This window comes from Gnatocerus cornutus, chromosome 8 (assembly GCF_029298725.1).
Source record: "Gnatocerus cornutus isolate USDA-ARS CGAHR chromosome 8, icGnaCorn1.1, whole genome shotgun sequence".
Classification (NCBI taxonomy): domain Eukaryota; kingdom Metazoa; phylum Arthropoda; class Insecta; order Coleoptera; family Tenebrionidae; genus Gnatocerus; species Gnatocerus cornutus.
In genome coordinates this window covers 7,903,340-7,911,221 of record NC_142240.1, presented here as the reverse complement: position 1 = coordinate 7,911,221, position 7,882 = coordinate 7,903,340, and positions in this window count along the sequence as shown.

Genomic DNA, 7,882 nt, shown 5'->3' with positions numbered 1-7,882 from the left:
TATAGTGCTAATTTGTTTTTACAACACCAAAATACTTGAGAATTCAACAAGATTCTTTGACTTTGAAGATCCGCAAATTTCGATTTTTTTATTTTTTATATATTTTACTCATGCTAAAACATTATTCTAAGACTTCAAGTTCTTTAGAAGAAGAAATATAATGCGCTGAGGCGAGGCGAGGCAAATTTCAAAAAATTCCAATCTAAGTTTGAAGAGTTTCCAGACTCTCAAACGTGTCGAGAGTCTTCAAAGGTTAATTAATTTCCAAAATCTAAAGAATCTACATAGTCTCTGATGTAAAGTTGTTTCAAAACTTGCTTTTATTGTTACATATTTAAGAAATATATTTTTATTCTTAATTTAGTGCTAATTAGTTTTTACAGCACCAAAATGTTTGGGGATTTGACTTTGAAGGTCCTCAAGTTTAGATTTTTTCTATCTCTTATGTTATAAAAAAAGGTAGTGAAGCGAGCCAAGCCGAGGCAGATTCTACACATTCGAAATATTCTTCTCAGAGGTTGCAAAGTTATTTGCATTTTTTGTGAGTTGGTTTATTATTATTATAATGGACCGAGGCGTGGCGAGGCAAGTTTCAAATTGTACTGAGGCAGTTGAGTAAACAATACTCACTTACGTTAAATGTATTAAGGCGGTTTGACCCGATAACATTTTTTTTCTCAAATTTTTAACAAAAAATTTAGAAATTTTTTAGTTTCTAAAAAGTCTAAAAGATGTTAAGGTTCTAAAAAGTTTCCAGAATCTAAAGAGTCTCCATAGTCTAAAAAGTTTAGGGTTTTAAGTCACCAGAATGTAAAGAATCTACATAGTCAAAAAAGCCTGCCGAATCTAAAGAGTTTCCAGAGTCTAAAGAATCTCCAGAGTCTAAAGAGTTTATAAAGTCTACAAGTCTCCAGAGTATATAGAGTTTCTAGAATTTAAAGAATTTACACAGTCAAAAATAATCCAGTCTAAAGAGTCTCCAGAATCTAAAGAACCAAAAAAGTCTTAAAAATCTAAAGAGTCTAAAATTTGAAAATTTGAGCTAAAAATACGAAAATAAACAAACATTTGAAGGTGAGAGAAAATGCGAAAAATGTAAGAGTTTAAAGTCTAAAGAGCCTAAAGTGTCTAAAAAATGTAAAAGCTCTAAAAAAACTTAATATTTTAAAGAGTCTCAAGAGTCGGAAGAGAGTTAGAAAAGTCAAATGGGTCAAAAGAGTTTAAAAAATGTGAGGACCATGGGCAACCGTGTAAAGAAAGAGAATAGAATGGGTTTAAACATTTTAAAGTCTCTAAAGTCTAAGGAGTCTACAGAATCTAGAAAGTCTAAAGAGTCTCTATAGACTAAAAAATTTAGAGGGTTTTAAGAGCCACCAAAATGTAAAGAATCTACATAGTCTAAAGAGGCTACAGAGTTTAAAAAGTCTCCAGAGTTTAAAGAGGCTCTAGAGTCTAAGGAGTTTCCAGATTCTAAAAAGTCTCCAGAATCTAAAGAATCTACATTGTCTAAAAAGCCTCCCGAGTCTAAAGAGTTTCCACAGACTAAAGAGGCTAGAGAGTTTAAAGAGTCTCCAGAATCTAAACGGTCTAAAAAGACTTCAGAATTTATAGAGGCTACATAGTTTAAAGAACCTCCAGAATTTATAATCTCCAGTGATTAAAGAGTTTCCAGAGTCTAAAGAATCTCCATAGTCTAAAGAGTTTCCAGAGACTAGAAAGTCTCCAGAATCTAAAGAACATACATTGTCTAAAAAGTTTTCATAGTCTAAAGAGTTTCTAAAGTCTAAAAGTTTCCAGAGTATACAGAGTTTTCAGAAAAATAATCCAGAGTCTAAAGAGTCTCCAGAATTTAAAGAACCAAAAGAATCTAAAAAGTCTAAAAAATCTAAACAGTCTAAAGAATCTACTTAGTCTAAAGATTGTGCAGAATCTAAAGAAGCTACAGGTCCACAGAGTCTAGAAAATTTAATGAGTCTAAAAAGTTTTAAGAATTTAAAGGGCCTAAAGAGCCTAAAGAGTCTAAAATTTGAAAATTTGATATCAAAACACGAAAATAAACATTTGAAGGTGAGAGAAGATGCAAACAATTGAAAAATCTAAACTCTAAAGGGCTTAAAGTGTCTAAAACTGTAAAAGTTCTAAAAATCTTGATATTTTAAAGAGTCAAATGAGTCAAAAGAGTTTTTATAGTCTAAAAAGTCTCCAGAGTCTAAAGAGTCTCCAGAATCTAAAGAACCAAAAAAGTGTAAAAAGTCTAAATAGTCTAAAAAATCCACTTAGTCTAAAGATTGTGCAGAATTTAAAGAGGCTACAGGGTCCACAGAGGTTACAGAATTTAATGAGTCTAAAAAGTTTTAAGAATTTAAAGGACCCAAAAAGTCTAAAATTTGAAAATTATATCTCAAAACACGAAAATAAATATTAGAATATGAGATAAGATGCAAAAAAATTGAGAGAGCTAAAGTCTAAAGAGCCTAACATGTCTAAAAAATGTAAAAGTTTTTAAAAATTTAAGTGTATTAGACAAATTTTCGATAAAATCGCGTGGAGGTGAGGCAAGTTTCAAATTGTACTGAGGAAAATAATTCCAATCTAAATTTGAAGAATCTCCAGGGTCTCATGCGTGTGCAGAGTCTTAAAGTATAATGAATTTCCAGAATCTAAATAGTCTACATAGTCTTAAAAGTCTCTTATGTAAAGTTGTTTCAAAACTTGATTTTATTGTTACAAATTCACGAAATACATTTTTATTCTTAATTTAATGCTAATTAGTTTTTACAACACCAAAATGCTTGAGAATTTGACAAGATTCTTTGACTTTAAAGGTCCTCAAGTTTTGATTTTTTTCTATTTTCAATGTGATAAAAAAAGGTAGTGAGCGAGCCAAGCCGAGGCAAATTCTACACATTCAAAAGATTCTTCTCAGAGGTTCCCAGGCTGCAAAGTTATTTGCATTTTTTGTGAGTGGGTTCAAGATAATATAAGATAATATTATAACGCACCGAGGCGTGGCGAGGCAAGTTTCAAATTGTACTGAGGCACTTGAATAAACAATACTCACTTACGTTATTATAAGTCTTTCAAAATGCTTGACACGATCACATTGTTTCTCAAACTTACAAGAAAAATTCTCAAATTTTAACAATAAACATTTGAGAATTTTTCTTGCGAATTGACGTCCAAGATTTGCCACAAAATTAATGCAGAAAATCAGCGGTTTAGGGGTTTATTCTCTTCACTTGGCGCATTGTTACTGCGCAGAATTGTGAAATTATTTTTTTTGTTAATATTTTGAAGAGAGAATATTTTGAAAATATATTATTAAAATTCTATTCATAAAAATGTATCGTGTCAAACCGCCTTTACACACATTTTTTTCACGTTCTTTAGACTGTTTGTTCAAAATAAAATAAAGCGCGTCGAGGCGAGGCAAGTTTCAAGTTGTAGTGAAAGTTCTAATCGTACCGGGTTACACTTAATTTTCAAGTATATTTAAGTGTTTAAAAAGTGTATTTTACAATTGAGTGCTTTTAAGTTGTATAAAACGAGTTGGTATACTATTTTTTCTAATTTGCATTTTAAAAAGGTATCGAAGTTATTAACACATCCGATGTGTGAAATTCAAAATTCACATTCAAAATGAATGCGGAAATACAAGGTGTTTATAAATGTTTCTAGCATCAAGGGAGGCTTTGGAATTCCTGTGCTGCGCTATTTTGCCGCTTTGTTTTCATAGTGAATATAACTATGTTAACAATTATTTCAAATTTCACTTACGTCTACGACTTTTCAGTTACGGTTTTGTGTCATTTGACATTTCATAGCCACCCTTGATGCTAGAAACATTTATAAACACCTTTTAGTTTTGTTACAACAGCAAGTTAGGAAAAACTGTACTACACAAATTTTTCCTATTCCTAATTTCTATAATTTTTAGTTTAACTGTACCTACATTTTTTTTACTATGCATTCTTAGATTTGTTGTAGATTATTTGTAGGCTAAAGATGAAATAGAGCGCGTCGAGGCGAGCCGAGGCAATTCCAAGTTGTAGTGAAAAACGAAAAAAACAAAAGTTGTATAATTTATTGTTACGATATGAGTAACGTAATTAAGATTTTTACCTTTATTTTTAAAATAAGACATTCCGTCCTTAAATTTTTAGGATTTTGTAAAGTTTTAGGTTCTTCGAATTTTCGCGGTTTTTTAGATTTTTTTGATATTTTAGCTTTGATTCATCAGGATCCAAGGCAACAACATTCTTTTTTATAGTTTTGTAACCACGACTTGCCACTGGATTTTCAAATTCAATTTAAAATTTGACATTTATTGACTTTCTAAATTTTAACCTAACCTCACAACCTGTATTCACATCTATTATATTTAAGGACATATATTGTTGGCCGCAAAGGACAATTCAATTATATTGATAAATTTTATTCACGCAGCAATTTATTAAACACGAATCCTAAAATTCGTAATGTGAAATTGACCAAGAACTTGACAGGAAACAGGTGACAGCCAGACTAATTAGTTCTGCCAACTCTTTAAAAACAAAATTTCCTACTTTGAATTCTCTTATAGATAAACACTTGTGTCCACCCCTAAAATCGTCTTTAATTTTAAAGATAAAATTTTAGAAATTTGCATACGCTCATAGTTGACAAAGCTCTAGAAGCTGACGCAAAAATTTGTTTTTTATAACGCTTTGGTTGGCGTCGTGACGCTTAAGAAGTATAATTTTTAGCGATTTTTGAGTTTTTGCGGAAATATTCGCGAATTCAATTTTTTTTCAACATAACTGTGATACAAATATTTGAGTTTTTATTTTAAATCTAATGCAAATTGTGTTTAAAATTTGCGAAAAAAACGCTGTTTTATCAAGTTAGTTTTCAAAATTATGACAGCGCAGTGGCAAACTACGTTTACACCAAAATTTCACAAGTCACTTCATTCACTCTTATAAAGGTTAATTTTGATTAACACGGATTGTTGCACTTTATGGACACCAGAAATCGTTAATTAACATCGACAAAGCGACAATTTCACCAAGTAAGACTTTTGTTACAATCTAAAGCGAACCAAAGGTTAGATGTCATTTGTGACACAAGATGTAGACAGATGGGTGTAAACGTAGTTCTCAATTGTGACGTAATGAAATTGGAAACTAACTTGATAAAACAGCATTTTTTTCTCAAATTTTCAAGACAATTTGCATTGAATCTAAAATGACAACAGATATTTTTAACACATTTATATTGAAAAAAACTTAAATTAGGGGTTGATATTACAAACCCTCATAATTACCTAAAAATTACATTTTTAAGGCGTCGCGACGCTAAAACTATCAGTGATAAAAAACAAATTTTTGCGTCCGCTTCTAGAGTTTTGTCAACTATGAGCGTATGCAAATTTTCTAAATTTTCTCTTTAAAATTAAAGACGATTTTGGGGGTGGACATAAGTGTTGCCGGACTCTGTATAACACTTCGGTCAAAAAGTCCCGGGACTAACCCAAAATTGGTTTCACAATTAAAATTTATAAGTATGCGATGGATAGTTTTAACCTTCAAAAGATACGTGTCAAAATTTCATGACATTTTGACTATTAATTTTCAAAGTATTGAAGTTTTTGTGAAGCTACTTTTGATATTTTCAAAATAATGGAAAAAAGCGAATTTAGAGTGCTTATTAAACATCGTTTTTTGATGGGAAAAAATACCGTTGAAGCTCAGTAATGGGTTGAAAAGTGTTAGGGGGAATCTTCTCCATCGAAAACAACAATTTGTCGGTGGTTTGCTGAGTTCAAACAGGGCCCTACAGACACTGATGACGCTCAACGCGCTGAACGTCCAAAAGAGGTCACAATGACAGAAAACAGCGAAAAAATCCTTAAAATTGTTTTGGACAACCAGAAGGTAAAGTTGCAGGAGATAGCTGACACCGTAAAGATTTCGAAAGGCAGTGTCTACAATATTTTGCATAGTTATTTAGGCATGAAAAAAATATTTTCCAAATGGGTGCCGCGCTTCCTTACCGACGAACAAAAACAACAACGTGTTACTGAATCCGAGCGTTGTTTGGATTTGTTTACCCGAAATAAACGGGAATTTTTGCGTCGGTATGTGACAATGGACGATACATGGATACACCACTACACTCCAGAATCAAAACGGCAATCAGCTGAGTGGAGAGCAGAAGGTGAAAGTCGTCCAAAACAACCAAAAACGCAACAGTCGGCCGGGAAGGTTATGGCTTCCGGATTTTGGGATGCACATGGTGTAATTTTCATTGATTATCTTGAGAAAGGAAAAACCATTAATAGTGAATATTACTCAATGCTATTAAACCGATTAAAAACCAAAATCAAGAAGAAACGGCCCCATATGACGAAAAAGAAGGTGCTGTTCCACCCCGTGTCACAAGTCAATGGTGACGATGGCAAAACTACAAGAACTGGGCTTCGAACTGCTGCCGCACCCCCCATATTCTCTTGACTTGGCCCCCAGCGACAATTACCTATTCGCAAATTTGAAAAATATGCTAAAGGGAAAAAATTTACAATGCCTTCCAAAATATCTTCTTGATACACTTTAGCCCCTGTTTTGACACCTTTTTTACAAAAATGAATTTTTGTTGCCCCCAGATAGGAAACGCCCAACCAAACCATCACAGATGCCGGATGATGACCTTGTTGAACAACAGAAACCTTTTGGGCAGCTTCCGAACTGCTGTGGGCATACACTCTATCATTTTGCTTGTTAAAATGTTCTTCAATTGTAAAAATTTTTTCATCCGAAAAAAGAATTTCTCGGTGCTTGTTATCTGCGTACCGACGTAAAAGTAGTTTTGCTCTTTCTTGCCTAATTCTTTTTAAACGTGCTGTAAGAAGATGCCCCTTTTTTCTAGTATAAGCATGAAGCTTAAGGTCTTCATTGATAATTCGCTTCAACGATCCCCTTGACAAATTCATCTGCATAGCCATCAACTTCTGCTTTCGTTTTGGATTTCGGCGAATACGAGCCTCAACAGCTTTTATGACTGCTGGTGTTCGAATAGTTCGAGGTCGACCCGAGCGTGGCTTGTCAGCGGTAGAAGAGACTTCATATTGTAGCGCTTGATGGTGGGATAAGCAAATTTCTGGGTGATTTTCAAATTTTTCAGTAATTTGAAAATCGTTGGTGCAGAGTGCCCACACCTGTGTAATGCAATGACGGCAACACGATCTTCTTTTTTATCCCAATTCATCTTTATACAACAATCAATCAGAAAACTATTAACACTTTCCTATTCAACACTGACGGGAAATTAAATGACATAACTTCATTTGTTTTCAACGCTTACTTAGATGTTAAAAAAAAAAAATAAAATGTTGGGACAAAACTTATGACCAGACTAGGTATAATTCTCAAAGGAGGCTATGTTGATAAATAAAGTTAAATTTTTCAAAAATTGTACTTTTTTACTAGTCAGTCCCGGGACTAATTGACCGAAGTGTTAAACGACTCCAAATTGAGTACTCTAATGGACTTATTAAAGCGGCAAATTCGAAAATAGGATTTTATAGCACTGAAAACTAATAAGAAAATGCCGAAAAAAGCTTTGTTACAAGAACAAATTAGGAAAAATAGTATAAAAACCTTTCATAAGGCTATTAAGGCTTCGCGGCTCGTTTTATAAACTTGGATTCGTGCCTTAAAATTTGCCTTATGAAACTCGGTGTTTTAATATACCATTATTTTCCTAATTCGTGATTATAATTTTTTTAGATTCTCAAATCTCAGAGCCTTACACATTTTGAAACCCACAACCTACTTAAATTTTTGGATTTTTAGAAAAGTGACATTCCTTCATTGCCTCGCCTCGCCTCGCCTCATTTGCACTT